This window comes from Peromyscus eremicus, chromosome 3 (genome assembly GCF_949786415.1).
Source record: "Peromyscus eremicus chromosome 3, PerEre_H2_v1, whole genome shotgun sequence".
Lineage (NCBI taxonomy): Eukaryota > Metazoa > Chordata > Mammalia > Rodentia > Cricetidae > Peromyscus > Peromyscus eremicus.
The window spans coordinates 11,347,598-11,363,763 of record NC_081418.1 but is presented as its reverse complement, the minus strand read 5'-3'; positions in this window follow the sequence as shown (position 1 = coordinate 11,363,763).

Genomic DNA, 16,166 nt, shown 5'->3' with positions numbered 1-16,166 from the left:
CTTGAACCCAGGACTTCAGACACTTTTAAACTCTTGGCTTCATTGTAAAACTATAAACTCAGAATTTCACAAACGGCCAAAGAGCTATTTAAGTAGAAGTTCCTACATGCTATGTTTATTTGTAGAAGGTAATTAATTGGCAAAGGTCCACCTGATCTCAGATAAAATGTTCCTTCAAATGATCTACTCCTCGCTGTTCTGACTCTCTAAGCCTCTTAATTAATTTGGCATTATAAATTTTAAATGATGAAAAGTTTATAGTTAGTTTGGTACTCCAGATGTTTTCATCCTGAGACTGGTGTGCTCTGATATTAGAGGTTACTAGACAGGGACTAATCAAATCTATCTCACAATTAATTATGTATTTTATGAGATGAGCTAAGAATAGTTCTCACATGTTCAAATGATTAAAAATCAAAATAATAATATGTGACATTTAAATTTTAGCAAGCATACAAACAAACATTCCACTCACGAGGCTTCTCTTCTTGTTGCTTTCATGTGATAATATGTAAAATTGAGTAATTGTAGTAGAGTTCATATGATCCGAAAAATATTTGCTCCAGTGCTTTACAGAAATATTTGCTGCTTTTTGCTGTAGTTTATTGTCTGTAATCTGTGAGTGTTCAGAAATAAATCCTCATCTTTATCTCCTGGAAATGGAACTAGAAATTGGTAACACAACATCTATAAGGTAAAAATTGCAGGAGGAATAAATAGGGATAATAAGCTGACATAGAAGGGCAGTGTGGCAGTGTTTTCAGTGTTCTGAATTAGTTTTAGCTTTGTGCTGCCCTGACTGAATTAAACACCACTAGGAAACTGTTTCATCATCTAAAAACATTACTAGACATTGTGAAATACAAATTTAAAGCTATAAACTTAGAATAGTAAGTTTTTTCAAACATAACATTGAAAGATTAGCATTTGGCACATCCATAAGACATCACATGTCTAGTAAGTAGAAGTTTCCTAAAACTCATTCTTTTATTGTCCCTAGTGAGGAATAACTAACCAGAATGCAGGCTATCAGGCTTGTCTCTCTGACAAAAGAAAAAACAACAACAACTCTGATACTTAAAAGTAAGACTGGAGACTGCATTATTAATACCAATTAGGATTCATGCTACAGGAGACCCTCCTAGGCTGCATAACAGGGCCCTAGCCCTGGCAGCTTTACCTGAGGTCAGACTGGTTCTAGCAACCTGTGTTTGTTATGGTTTTTATTGCTGTAAAGGGACATCATGACCATGGTAACTCTTAAAAGGAAGACATTTATTTGGGGTGGCTTACTTACAGTCTCAGGGGTTCAGTCCATTATCATCGTGGTGGGGACCATGGCAGCATGCAGACAAACATTGTGCTGGCTAACTCTTCATCAGAAGGCAACAGAAACCCAGAACTAGATATTGGGTGATAGTTGAAACATCAGAGAAACAGAACAAGCCACAGCCAACCTCACCTCACCCACTCCTCAGCTGATCTTGTTTCCAGGAATCTTCATACTGAAGCCCCTGAGTCCTCACTCAAATGGGTCTTAGCTGAACTGCTTAAAGGCCTCTAGTTCCTGGTCCTCATGCCTTACATGTCTTTCTGCTTCCTGCTATCACTTCCTGGGATTAAAGATGTGTGTCCTTCCCAAGCAAAGACATGAGATCTCAAGTGCTGGGATTAAATGTATGTGCCACTATGCCTGGCTCTGTTCCCAGTGTATCCTTCAACTCACAGAGATCCAGATGGATCTCTGCCTCCCAAGTGATAGGATTAAAGGCATGTGTGCCACCACTGTCTGGCCTCTATGTCTAATCTAGTGGCTGTCTCTGTCCTCTGATACCCAGATAAGTTTAACAGGGTACACAATATATTGGGATGCACAATATATCATCACAAACCCTTATTCAAACTAATTTAAAGGCACAGAGAAAATAACCAAATTAACAAAATCAGAAACAAAAAAGGAGACATAACAACAGATTCCAAGGAAATCCAGCAAATCATTAGGCCATATTTCAATAACGTGGATTCCACAAAATTGGAAAATCTAAAAGAAATGGACAAATTTCTTGATAGATACCATTTACCAAAGTTAAGTCAAGATTAGATAAGCAATTTAAACAGACTGATAACTCCTAAGAAAATAGAAGCAGTCCTTAAATGTTTCCTAACCAAGGCAAGCTCAGGGCCAGATTGTTTTTGTGCAGAATTCTACCAGACATTTGAAGAAGAGATAATAACAGTACTCCTCAAATTATCCCACAGAATAGAACCAGAAGGAGCATTGCCAAATTCATTTTATGAGGCTATAGTCACACTGATACCCTAAGCACACACAGACTCAACAAAGAAAATTACAGACCAATTTTACTCATGAACATTGATGCAAAACTATTCAACAAAATACTTACAAACTGAATCCAAGAACATATCAAAATGATCATCTACCATGATCAAGTAGGCTTCATTCCAGAGATGCAGGAATGGTTCAACATATGAAAATCTGTCATTGTAATCCACCATATAAACAAACTGAAAGAAAAAAAAAACACATGATAATCTCTTTAGATGCTAAAAAGGCCTTTGATAAAAATCTAATACCCTTCGAAATAAAAGTCTTGGAGAGACCAGAGATATAAGGGACATATTTAAACACAATAAAAGTAATACAGCAAGCTGGTTGCCAACACAAAATTAAATGAAGAGAAACTCAAACAATTCCACTAAAATTGGAAACAAGACAGGGTTGTCCACTCTCTCCATACCTATTCAATATAGTACTTGAAGTTCTAACTAGAGCAATAAGACAAATGAAGGAAACCAATGGGATACAAATAGGAAAGGGAGAAGTCAATGTATATATTATTTACATATAAATTATGTAAGCCACCCCAAAAATTCTACCATGGAACTCTACAGCTGATAAATGCCTTTAGTCAAGTGGCTGGATACAAGATTAACTTGAAAAAATCAGTAGCCACCTACATACAAATGATAAATGGGCTGAAAGAGAAATCAGAGAATAGCCTCAAATAATATAAACTATCTTAGCGTAACTGTAACCAAGCAAGTGAAAGACGTGTATGACAAGAACTTCAAGTCTTTGAAGAAAGAAGTTGGAAAAGGTATCAGAAGATGGAAAGATCTCCAATGCTCACCAATTCGTAGGATTAAAATAGTAAAAATGGCCATCTTACCAAAAGCAGTCTACAGATTCAATGCAAACATTATTAAAATCCCAATTCTTCATAGACCTTGAAAGAATGTAGCTAGAGTTTTCCTGCCTGGCCCACAGTCAGGACAAATCTCTGACACCCGCCAGTCCCAAAGCCGCTCAGACCCAACCAAGTAAACACAGAGACTTATATTGCTTACAAACTGTATGGCTGTACCAGGCTTCTTGCTAACTGTTCTTACAGCTTTAATTAATCCATTTCTATAAATCTATACCTTGCCATGTGGCTCGTGGCTTACCGGCATCTTCACATGCTGTTTGTCATCGCGGCGGCTGGCAGTGTCTCTGACTCAGCCTTCCACTTACCAGAATTTTTCTCCTTGTCCTGCCTATACTTCCTCCTGCCTGACTACTGGCCAATCAGTGTTTTATTTACTAACCAGTCAGAGCAACACATTTGCCATACAGAACATCCCACAGCAAAAGAACAATCTTCAACTTCATGTGAGAAAAAAACCAAAAACCCAGGATAACTAAAACAATCCTGTACAATCAAAGAATTTCTGGAGGTATCACCATCCCTGATTTCAAGTTCTACTACAGAGATACAGTAATAAAAACCACACGGTATTGGCATAAAACAGACAGGTGAATCAATAGAATTGAGTTAAAGTCCGAAACATAAATCTACACACCTATGGACACCTGATTTTCAACAATGAAGCCTAAATTATACAATGGAAAAAATAAATCATGTTAAAAAAATGATACCAGAGTAACTGGATGTCACTATGTAGAAGACTGCAAATAGATTCATATCTATCACCCTGCACAAAACGCAAGTCCAAGTGGATCAAAGACCTCAACATAAATCCACAAACACTAAACCTGATAGAAGTGGGAAATAGCCTTGAACACATTGGTACAAGAGACAACTTCCTGAACAGGACACCAATAGTGCAGACACTGAGATCAACACTTAATAAATGGGACCTCATGAAACTGAGAAGTTTCTGTAAGGCAAAGGACACAGTCAATTGGACAAAAAGCATCCTATAGAATGGGAAAAGATATTCACAAACCCTACCTCTGACAGGACTGATTTCCAAAATATATAAAGAACTCAAGAAACTAGACATCAACAAACCAAATAATTCAACTGAAAATGTGATGTACAGATCTAAACAGAGAATTCTCAAATGGTTGAAACACATAAATGTTCAACATCCTTAGCCATCAGGGAAATGCAAATCAAAACAACTCTGAGATTCCCTCTTACACCTGTCAGAATGGCTAAGATCAAAATCATAAGTGACAACTCATACTAGAGAGGATGTGGAGCAAGGAGAACACTTCTTCATTGCTGGTGGGAGTGCAAATTTGTACAGCAATTTTGGAAATCAATATGGTGATTGAGAAAACCAAAAGACCTAGCTATACCAGTCTTAGGCAAATACCCAAAGGATGCTCAATCATTTGTCACAAGGACACTTGCTCAACTATGTTCATAGCAGCTTTATTTGTAATAGGCAGAACTTAGAGGCAGCCTAGATGTCCCTCAACTGAAGAATGGAAAAAGAAAATGTGGTACATTTATACAACGGAGTATTACTCAGCTGTTAAGAACAAGGGCACCAGGAAATTTGCAGGAAAATTGATGGAACTAGAAAAAAATCATGCTGAGTGAGGTAACCCAGATCCAGAAAGACAAACATTGTATGTACTCACTCATAACTGAATATTAGCTGTAAAATAAAGGATAATTATTCTACAATCCACAGACCCAGATAGACTAGGTAACAAGCATCATTCAAGGGACACCCAAATCTCCCTGGGGAGGGAAATAGAAGTGATTTTGTGAGTTCACTGTGTGGCAGGTGGGGATGGGAACATGAGAGATCAAGTTGTTTGTGTGTGGGGGGAGAGTACTGAAAGAGAGGACTGGAAAGAGGCTGCATCTCAGGGTCAGGTAAAAACCTGGAGCAAGGGAATCTCCCAGGAATCTACAAGCATGAACCCAGCTAAGACTCTTATCAATAACAAATACATAGCCTGAACTGGCCATCCCCTGTGACCAGGCAAGACTTCAAATGGAGGGATTGGGAAAACCAACTCAGCCACATAATCTTCGAATTATAGTCTGTCTGCCTATGGGATGTGCTGGGGTAAGGGTGGCCTAGAGATTGAAGAAGTGGCCAACCAATGATTAGCCTAGCCTAAAACTCATGCCAGGAGAGTAAGCCCACCTGACATTGCCTGGAGCACCAGGCCCCAGAGGCTGGACTCAGAGACCTAGGATAGAACCAAACACGACTGGAGGAAAAAATGTCAATGTAATAATGCCAAATGAAATTCTATTGTACACATAGTTTGGTACCTAGCCCAATTGTCATCAGAGAGGCTTCACCCAGCAACTAATGGAGCAGATGCAGAGACCCACAGCCAAACATTAGGCAGAGTTCAGGGAATCCTGTAGAAGAGAGGGAAGAAGGGCTGTAAGAGCCAGAGGGATCATGGACATAACAAGAAAACCCACAGAATCAACTAAACTAGGTTCGTAGAAGCTCATAGAGACTGAACTGACAACCAGGGAACCTGCATGGGACTGACCTAGGCACTCTGCATGTATGTTACAGTTGTGCAGCTTGGTCCTCTTTTGGGACTCCTAACAGTGGGAACAGGGTCTGTCTCTGACTCTTTTACTGGCTTTTGAGACTCTACTCCTAATACTGGGTTTCCTTGCCCAGCCTTAATACATGGAGAGGTGCTTAGTTTTATGGCAACTTGGTATGCCATGTTTTGTTGATATCCATGGGAGACCTCCTGCCCTTTCCTAAACAGAAATGGAGGAGGAGTATATTGGGGGGTGGGAACAGAGGGAGTGTGTGGGGGAAGGACTGGGAAGAAAAGAGGGAGGGGAAACTATGGATCGGATGGGTCAAATTCACCATCTCCATATCTCTGTCTCCATTATATATTTACATATACTTAGATGCTATGGTGCCTTTGAAAAAATTTAAATAGTTGCTAACATGTAACATCTTAGAGATTTCATTCAAAATCTCCAAATTTTCAAAGGATCTAAAAAAATGCTGACCCTCCACTCTGTGGAATCCTGGGATAGGTGGAGAGCTGTCCTTAGCTGTGTTACTGCCCTCACTGCTCCTGTCTGTCTAGTCATAGGGCTTGTGGGCCATTCCTCTGGGTCCTGCAAAGCAACTCACTGAAAACAGAATGGAGGGCAGTATGAGTTGCAGAGCATGTTTGTCTGGCTGACACAGGTGAATAGTGCACAGCGTTTTGCTACTTGGAGGGGAAAAAAGCATCAAAGGGACCCAAAAACAGTGCTGTACCTGCTCTCTAGATACATGAGGATTTGATATTGATATAATAAATTGCAGTTGGAAAAAATACACATGAGATCATTATGTAGACCTTGCTTGTGTGACCAGATTGTTGAGATTTCATGGGTGCAGTTCCTTTGTCCTATAGAGAAAACTTTCATCTGCAAATGCCCTAGTCCTCTGACTCTGTAATCTCTATACCCCATTGTCCTCTAAGTCCCCTGAGCCTTAGGTGCAGGAGTTGGTTATAGATATACCAATCAGAGCTGATCATCCCACAGTCCATTGTTCTCTACATCTTTGACCAGTTGCCAGTCTCTGTAATAGTTTTCATCTGCTGCAGAAGGAAGCTTCTTTGAGGAGAGGTGAGAGCTACATTTACATGTGTGTATAGGGATATAGATTTAGATTGCAGTTAGAAATTGTATTGATTTAGGAACATGGAAATACTCAAAGCCAAGATTTCAAAACATCCACCAATAAAAATAAAAACATTATGAATCAGAAAGCATGTAACACACACAGTTAACACTCATAGGATAACCCACCTTGAAAACAGATCTATTGGCAAAAACAGGAACATCAGTGTATTAAACACTAAAGTTAAATGAACCAGATAAAGAGCATCACTGTACATTTAAGGTAAGTTTAAAATACTATGCTTGCTAGTTTTATGACAACCTGACACAAGCTAGGATCATCAGAAAGGAGGGAACCTCAGCTGAGAAAAGTACCTTCCTAAGATCCTGCTGCAGGGCATTTTCTTAGTAATTGATGGGGAGGGCCCAGCCCATTGTGGGTGGTGTCAGCCCTGGGCTGGTGGTCCTGGGTTCTATAAGAAAGCAGGCTGAGAAAGCCATGAGAAGCAAGCCAGTAAGCAGCACCCATCCATAACTTCTGCATCAGCTCCTGCCTGAAGGTCCCTGCCCTGTTTGAGTTCTTGTCCTGACTTCTTTTGATGATGAGTAGATATATGGAAGTATAAGACAAACCCTTTCCTCTTTAAGTTGCTTTTGGTCATGATGTTTCTTCACAGCAATAGTAAACCTAACTAGGACAAATATGATAGACTTCAATAGAGAAGATAGTGACAAATGAGGATGGAGAAACAGAAGTAAAGAAGTTTATGTGTTATTACAAAATACGTACCATGCCTTACTAAACTGATACTGTTTTTTATGTGTTATGGTGTAGATACATTTTTGTCTTACACTTTGAATATTTGTGATGATGAAAGAATGGCATATAGACAAGCTTCCTACTCATGGAAGCATATATATATATATATATATATATATATATATATACACATATATATATATTTGTCATCATATAATTTCTTTATAATATCTATTTCATTATTTAGAACTTTTATTTTAAATCAAATAAATTTGATTTAAATCCAGAGAACTAGAAACGTATGGCTCTAAGCCTCAGAGGACAGAGACTTGCGATCTTTGGTGTTAAGTCTGGCAGCTCTAGCTTTGGTTGCTGGTAGCCAGGTCCTCGGTAGCTAGCATAATACTTCACTTCTAGCAGTAGCTAGCAGCATCAGCACTCAAAGTCACAGCATGAAAGTCTTGGGCGTAGGATCCAGGGCTGTGTAACAATAGCTGGTGTGATAGTTCTGGAACCTCCAGTGAAGAAGAAGCCTTGGAATAATATTATTGTTCTTTGTCTTGGGTTTCAAGACCTTTGGCCCTTAGGGCTTGGTAGTTCGCTGCCACTCTTTTAATGCCTAAGACTCCTGGTCTCACTTCTTACTCTTTCTGCCCCATGGCTATCTAGAACCCTTCAGCAAGCCTCTTGCCAAAGCTGAGTGCTATCATTGTTACTGTCATTACTGCATGGTGGCAGTTTCCATTGCACAGTTTTCTTTTTGCATCAACCCTGATATATTTATGATAAAAAATGAAAGGTAAGCAAAGAAAAGACCACAGTACAACCCTTCAATTGGGCAGAATATTGTAACACAAGTAGGCAGCACAGGAGGGTATTTACAGGTTTACTTGAAAGTGAGCTGAACAAGCTTGCTTATATACCCAGGGGAGCACAGCAAGTGTTTGCACAAACCACAGCACAATCCTTTATATAAAAATGAGTGATTGTGTTTGCACTAATCATAGGCTTTCTGCTGGACCAAGGGAGTAGGGTGTGGGGATAGCTCTTCTTCTGGCTTGGGTGAAAACAGCTCCAGTCAGTTAAGGTTCTCCTTGGTTTGTCTTCTTAGAGTCTTGCTTTTCAAGCTGGAGTCTAGAGTGGTCACAGTGCAGCATGTTTTCAGCTATGGTTGTAGTGGTCTTCTGTGGTTTCTTGAGTGTCTTGGAGTGATTACAAAGTGTGCCAAACTCCCAGCCTGTGGTCTGGACAGTCCAGCTGGCTACAGGTAAAGGGGTTCCCTTACTCAAAGCAGCCATGCAAAAGAGAAAAGCCTGTCAAACAGCCCACTCTTGACAGTTTGAATCATTCACAGGCAGCATTAAAATGGCATTTCTAATGAAAACTCAATGCAGACCTATCAATTTCCTAATATTTTTGTATTTTAAAATGTGTAATTGTGTTTAACTTCTTGTTGCTTAGTTTTGAACTGTTCCAGCTCTTCACTAAATTCACTGACTACATGTGTAGGAAATACTTTTTAAAAGCTGTGAATGAAATATGACTCAATTTCCTAAAGAAGATAATTATAATTAAATTAATATGATTATGTAATTATAGAGTATTTAGGATTTGTGGGGATACTGGAACATATGCAAAATGAAAATGAAAGAGAAGCCCATGGAAGACCGAGGATAAATGAGGGTTTGGCAAGGAGGTGCTCGAGACAGGGTGGGGAATCAAAGCTATGAATGTATTGAAGAGCCAAAAGGAAACTCGATAATGGTAAGCAAATCAAAAAACAAAAGGTTTCTTTTAAATATAATTTCACTATAACAACTTCAGTAAGAACAGGTACCTTTTCCATACCAAGCTGTCATTGTTTGTATTCATACATTATTTGATCTTTAGACTAGCTTTGTAACTTCTGTTTCATCAATGTGGGTCTCAGTAGATCTGGAAGTTATCGTCCTCACTTAGAACTGCTCTTAAGAGGTAGATCCTGGGATCTACCATTCCGAGCTAGTCACTGTGTTAGAACCACCTCTTTGTATAGTCTCAACTGGGGAAAAACAGGATTTCCCCAAATTTTACATCTTTCTCAAATATGTAAGTTTTCTATTCTTGAGTTCTCAAAAGTGGTGTACCCTATTATTTGTACCATTTTATCTGTTGGACAATTTTCAGTGTTGTCTGTCTCTTTCTTACGTCCAAAGAGAGAGCTTTGCTGTCCTGGGCTTTTGGGAAAGCTGAAGTGCCTGTCTGTCGTATCAAAAGCCACTTGAAAACATGCAGCACTGCTCTTGTCTGTTAATTATTTGGTAGTGTGTTCTGGTGAAAGTGGAAAAAACAAAACAAACTTCTGTTTTAAGAGCTGACAATGATCTGTAATTAGATCTGTCTCCCCTGAGTATTTCACTTTTATGAGTTCCATTGTCCACTGAGGAATTTGTTTTTCTGCTTGTGATGTTGGCGTGTGCACTCTTTTAGTACATTTTAAGAAAAACCTGTTCTAAACTTGTTGTTCTCTGAAAACTTTCTTTTAGTATTCTTTTTTTCCCTCCTGGGATTTGTTGTAATTATTCTTTTTTCTTCACTTTAGTTTTATTTTCCAAGTACTACAAACAAAACATTTTCAAGTGCATCTTTACTTGCTGTACAATTCTTCTACATAGTTATTAGGTAAAAGCTGATAATTCGATAGCACTTAAAATCTGCAGTTGTCAAATACTAGATCAGCATTTCCAACTCTTCAAACATTGATAGCATGTACTTGGCATCTTCAAACTCTTCCAATTCTTTTTTCAAAAATATTTTTATTAACCCTTTGACAATTTTCTATAATGTTTTTATTTGTTCACTGCCTCCACCAAGTGTTCCCAGACCCCTGCCCCGCCCAATTCCCTATGTTATGTTATTTATTTTTAATCATTAAAACCCATTTGTGCTGCCAAATATTCTTGGATATGTGGTATCCCACTGGAGCATGATTGACTTACATGGGGCTACACTGTTGAAGAAAACTGACTGTCCCTCTTCAAGCAGCTAATAATTGTCAGTAACACCTCACTCCCCTCTCCGTGCTGGGATTTTGCCTGGTTTGGGCTCGCATAGGGCTTGTGTATGCTGTCACCTCTGCTGTGCCCTACATGTGCAGCTGCTCTGCTGTGTCCAAAGGACACTGTTTCCTCATGGTCATCACTGCCTCTGGCTGTGATGCTCTTTCTGCCACTTCTTCTACAGTGATGCCGAAGCCTTGGTGCAGAGGTACACATCGAATTTCCATTTAGGATCGAACATCCTGTGATCTCTTACTCTTTATTCTCTGCACTTTGACCAGTTTTGAGTCTCTGTGTGGTTCACCATCTTCCAAAAATACAAGCTTCTCTGAAGTGTAAATCTAATTAATCTTATCAAAAAGAACCAGGAGTCAGATATCGGGGTAAAATCCTGAAAGATCAGAGAAGCAGGGGAGCAGTCACCAGTTGCTTCCTACCCATCCTGTTCCTCCATCCAAAAGAGGCCTAGATTTGTCCCACCTTACCACTTCCTGTCTCCTCTCTTTACAGACCTCCAGACTTCTATGGTTAACTAGTGGCTAGCTCCACACTTTGACTCCAAGCAAGCTTTATTTGTCAGAACACAAAGTATCACACATCACTTCTCTGAAGAACATGAAGGTTGAGAGATGCATTGATCTATGCTTATAAAAATAAGTTAATAGGATTCAGATTAATACTACGTCCTTTTAGGAGCATAATCATAACCTGTGGAGACACGGGTTCTTACCCTATAATCGTGCCAGGTATGGGTTTCATCTTGTGAAGCCGGACTTAAATTCAACCAGAAAGTGGCTGTTTACTTCTACAGTGTTCATGCTACTCTTGCGTCAGTGAGTGTGTCTTGGCAGAGCAGTCGGTATTTCAGCTCACAGGTTCATAGCTTTTCTCCTCTGGTGGTGTATATAGCACTGGAACACACTGTAAAAGCTATCCCACAGGGAAAAAGCTTCCAGGTCAGAACCAGCTTGAATTCTTGTCTTCTATGACTCAACAGCATGGGCAATAGTCTGTGGTGTTGGGGAGTTTGGGGGACCTTATAGGCCAATAACTCCAAAAGAAGTAACTCATTTCTGGCACTGGGCTTTTATTTGTTGGTCTGTTGTGCGTGGTAAGGACATTGCTGCTCTATTACAGGGTCTCTTTCTTTCTTTCTCTCTCTCTCTCTCTCTCTCTCTCTCTCTCTCTCTCTCTCTCTCTCTCTCTGTGTGTGTGTGTGTGTGTGTGTGTGGGTGTTTGGAAAGCTTTTATAGAAGGCAGTTCTCAAAAAAAATGAAATACAAATAGCTGAATAATATTTAAAAATTGTCCTAGTAGTATCCAATAGCCTTAGCCATCCGGAAAATGCAAACTAAAACTATTTCTAGATTTCATCTGACCCTAGTCAGAGTAAGATTTTAAAAAAAGATGACAAATGATGGCATAAATGTGGGTAAAGGGGGATACTTATTCACTACTAGTGGAAATGAACATTGATATGTCTACTTTTAAAATCAATGTGGAGGTTCCTCAAAATTCTAGAAATAGATCTACCACAACAGATTCTACTCTTGGACATGTACTCAAAAGTTTCCATGTCTTACTATTTATTTATCCCTATTTATTGCTGCTCTATTCACAATACCCAGGAACTGGAAACAATCTAGATATTCATCAACTGATGAATGGATAATGAAAATGTGGTACACCTACACAATAGAATATTATCCAGATACTAAGAAAATGAAATTATAAAATTTGTAAGCATTTGGAGGGAGCCAGAAACAATCATTCTAGGTTAGGTAACCCAGACACAGACAGTCAAATATTAAATTCATTCTCTCATTTGTGGATGTTAGCTTTAAATCTTCATATGCATATGGTTCATTTGGAAATTCTCATAGACATTAGGAAATTACTAAGGGTAATCAGAGGAATTATCATGACTGGGGTGATAGTATAAACTGATAGAAAGAGTTAAAAGGGGATTATGGAATAAGAAGGGTGAAATTGGGGTTATGGAGGGCATAGTAAAGGTGGGAATACAGTGAAAGGTGGATAATACAGAAGACCTTTTAAAAAAGTCATGGAAACCTACTATTGAGTTTTCCTCTTCCGAGTCTTTTTTAATGAACATGATAAGGGCTTATAAACCATGAGCTGCAGAACACTGGAATTTAATTTCTACATATAGTTTTACTTTATAATTCATATACAACTTCCTTCTTACCTTTTCCTCCTCTAGTAACTGTAGCTGGAGTTTTCTCCAGTCCCTCCTGGGCCCGCAGCTGCTCAGACCCAAATAAACACACAGAGACTTATATTAGTTATAAACTGTATGGTCACGGCAGGCTTCTTGCTATCTAGTTCTTATAGCTTAATTAACCAATTTCTATTAATCTATAAATTGTCACTTTACATCTTGCTTCTTATGGTGGCGGCAGCTGGCAGCGTCTCCTGACTCAGCCTTCCAATCCCAGAATTCTCCTCTCTGCTTATCCCGCCTATACTATACTTCCTGCCTGGCTACTGGCTAATCAGCATTTTATTTATCAATCAATCAGTCAATCAATCAATCAGAGAAACACATTCACAGCATACAGAAAGACATCCCCAGCAAGTAACCATGATTATACTACTTTGTATGAGACAAATTTTTAGTTCTGCACATGAATGTGAATGTGTGATTCCGATTGTTGAAAATTTCAGCTGTTTTCATTTTTCCTATTATTTATTTTACCTTTTATTTTCTTTTCTCCCAAGTCCTAGGGAGTGGACCTTACAGATGCTAGATATGCACTCTCCATGTGAGATGTGCCCCAGTCATATACTATTTTCAACACTAACTTTTGAAAATTATACACAAATGTGACAATAAATAATCTAGAAAATTTAGTCAAGAACACACCTGTGCAACTTACAGAAAAAATACAAATATACTGTATAGAAAATCTTTCCCACTTTTCTATTTATTTACATGGATGCTTTGAGTAAAATAATTTTTTTTGAAATGGTATTCTTCATTTTTGCTTTCCTTATCATATGTTATTCTTGGTGTTATAACTTATACTAGGGAAAATCTTAGATATGACCCACTAAATTCTATTGTAGCAATGGCATGCTGAGATTTTATATTTTCAGTATTATTCAGAAGTAAGCAGCTACAGTGAGAATGGGAGACATTTTGTTATTAACATTTTGTTCTGATAATATGTGGAAGAGGACTGACAATCTTTCAGCAATTTGAAAGTTTTCAAAGTGTTTATGTATATGTGACAGATGAAGCAGAGACTCAACAACTGTTTGCTGTTGCCATTAACAGCCTTTTTACATGGACCCCAGGGTCCTTATTAGGCTGTGTCCCTGAGCTTCTGTGTTCCTTCCTGGCTTATCACAAATGCCAGAAACAGAGTTTGTAAGTCAAAGATAGTATCTGTATCTTTCTCTATATCCATATGCATCTATATATCTATATGTGTGTCACCTACCTTTCTATCTCTACACCTATAATCTATCTATCTATGTCATCTATTTGCAGAGTGGAAGCATCATCCAGTTTTGAAGGAATGATAGGAATGGGTGGGGTAAGACGTACCCTTATATCCTTTTGGAGGAGGCTGAAATAGTGACATTTAAAATAACAACACTACTAATGACAATAAAACTGGTATCAACAAAAAGCCTATTTTTAAAATAAGGATAAAAAAAATAAAAACAGTAATGAAATCTAATATGTTTTTTAAGGCATGCTATTAACTAGGTTATATGTTAAGTTTTTCATATGTATCATTTTTGTTTTTCTTTATAAAAATCCCACAGCTTGTTTTTTTTAAAAAAGGAGATTGTCTACAGCTAAGTAACTTGCCTAAGGTCACAGAATGGGTAAATACATGGTCTAAATTTTATATAAATATGTTCTCACCTCCAGACACTACATTTCTTAATCTTTGCATTTTACCCGCTGTTGGTAACCATATGTCAGCATTACAGAACACATTAGTTCCCTTTCCAAAATGTGTGGTTATGGTATCCCCCCCATTTTGTAATATTTGCATTATTAAATATAAAGAAATGTATAAATTAAATACAAAAGAAAGGAAAAATATTACAGGTCATGAACAAACTTTCCAAATTTACCCCTGGTGTTCCCTTCCCTGTCTGCAGAGTAACATACTGCAGAAGTCAAACAGAAGACCTATTTCTTGTCTCTTCGAAATTTAGTATATAGTACTTGTCATTAAATTAAAAGGCTGTAGTCTCTGAGTTTCAATGCTATGCTTTCCATTATTTGATTACATGTAAGTTATCTTAATGCTTGTTATCTAAGAAAGGAATTGCTGTTACTATTGCTAGCGGGAAATAACAAGCTAGAGAATTATACAGACGCAACGTAATAGCTTCACAGAGCAAGGAGAAAACAAACAAACAGGAAAGGATAATCAATTTTCTGTATCAGAGGGTGAATAGTATTCTATAAATAAGAACTCCTTCCTATTAGCCTGCTGCGAGTGAAGTGACTCACTTGGTCAGTTTTGTTTCTCAAGTCTAATGTGCCTTCAGCATTAGAATTAGTACAAGCTAATAATACTGTGAAGTTCATTTTTATAAAACCAATTAAATTGTATCATGGCCTATTGATACAAACCAAGCAACAAATGGAGAGAAAATGCCATGAAGTTTTAATTCAATATAACATAAAATTAGTGACCTCTGAGAGGGAATATGTTAGTAAAATATACAAAATTAATCATGTTTGGACAACAAAACAAAACAAAACAACTAGTGAGGAAACTTTTCTGTTTTGTAACAGCTACTGAATTTTAATATTAATGAAAATAGCTACATGATATATACATATATATGTATTTATATACAGAGAGGATTTATTATTAGAGCAATTTTAGACTCATTAAAATTTGCATGAAAGTTACAAGGATTATTCATACAGTCCCTGCCACCACATGGGCTTGTTGTTATATCATTACATATTGTTATTAACATTCCTTATATGTTTGGAATGATTATTATAATTGATGAAATGCATTATCTCCTAGAGTTTACAGTTTATCTTTTTTTCCTTTTTCCCATAGTTTGTCCTTGGGTTCATTTCTGCTATTGTATATTATTTGTGTAAATACATTATGGTATATTCACTCTTATAATACTGTCTACAATACTTTTATAGCCTTACAATTCATCTGTGTTATCTAGTCACCCTGTTTGTTTTCCTGGTTCTTAGAAACTGTTACTTTTTTTTAATGCCTCCATAGTCTCATTCTTTCTAGATTAGAAAATATTTGGAATCATACAGTATGTGTACTTTTCATAGTGACTTCTTCATAATAATATACATTAATATCTCCAGAGATTAAAAGCTATTTTTCCAATGTGGAATATCAGCACATTATCTACATGCACCAACAGTTTATCAGTTTATCCACTGAAGGACATTTTGCTGCCTCCAAGTTTTGGTAATTATGAATGATGATAGCATAAATATTTAAAGGAAAGAATTTG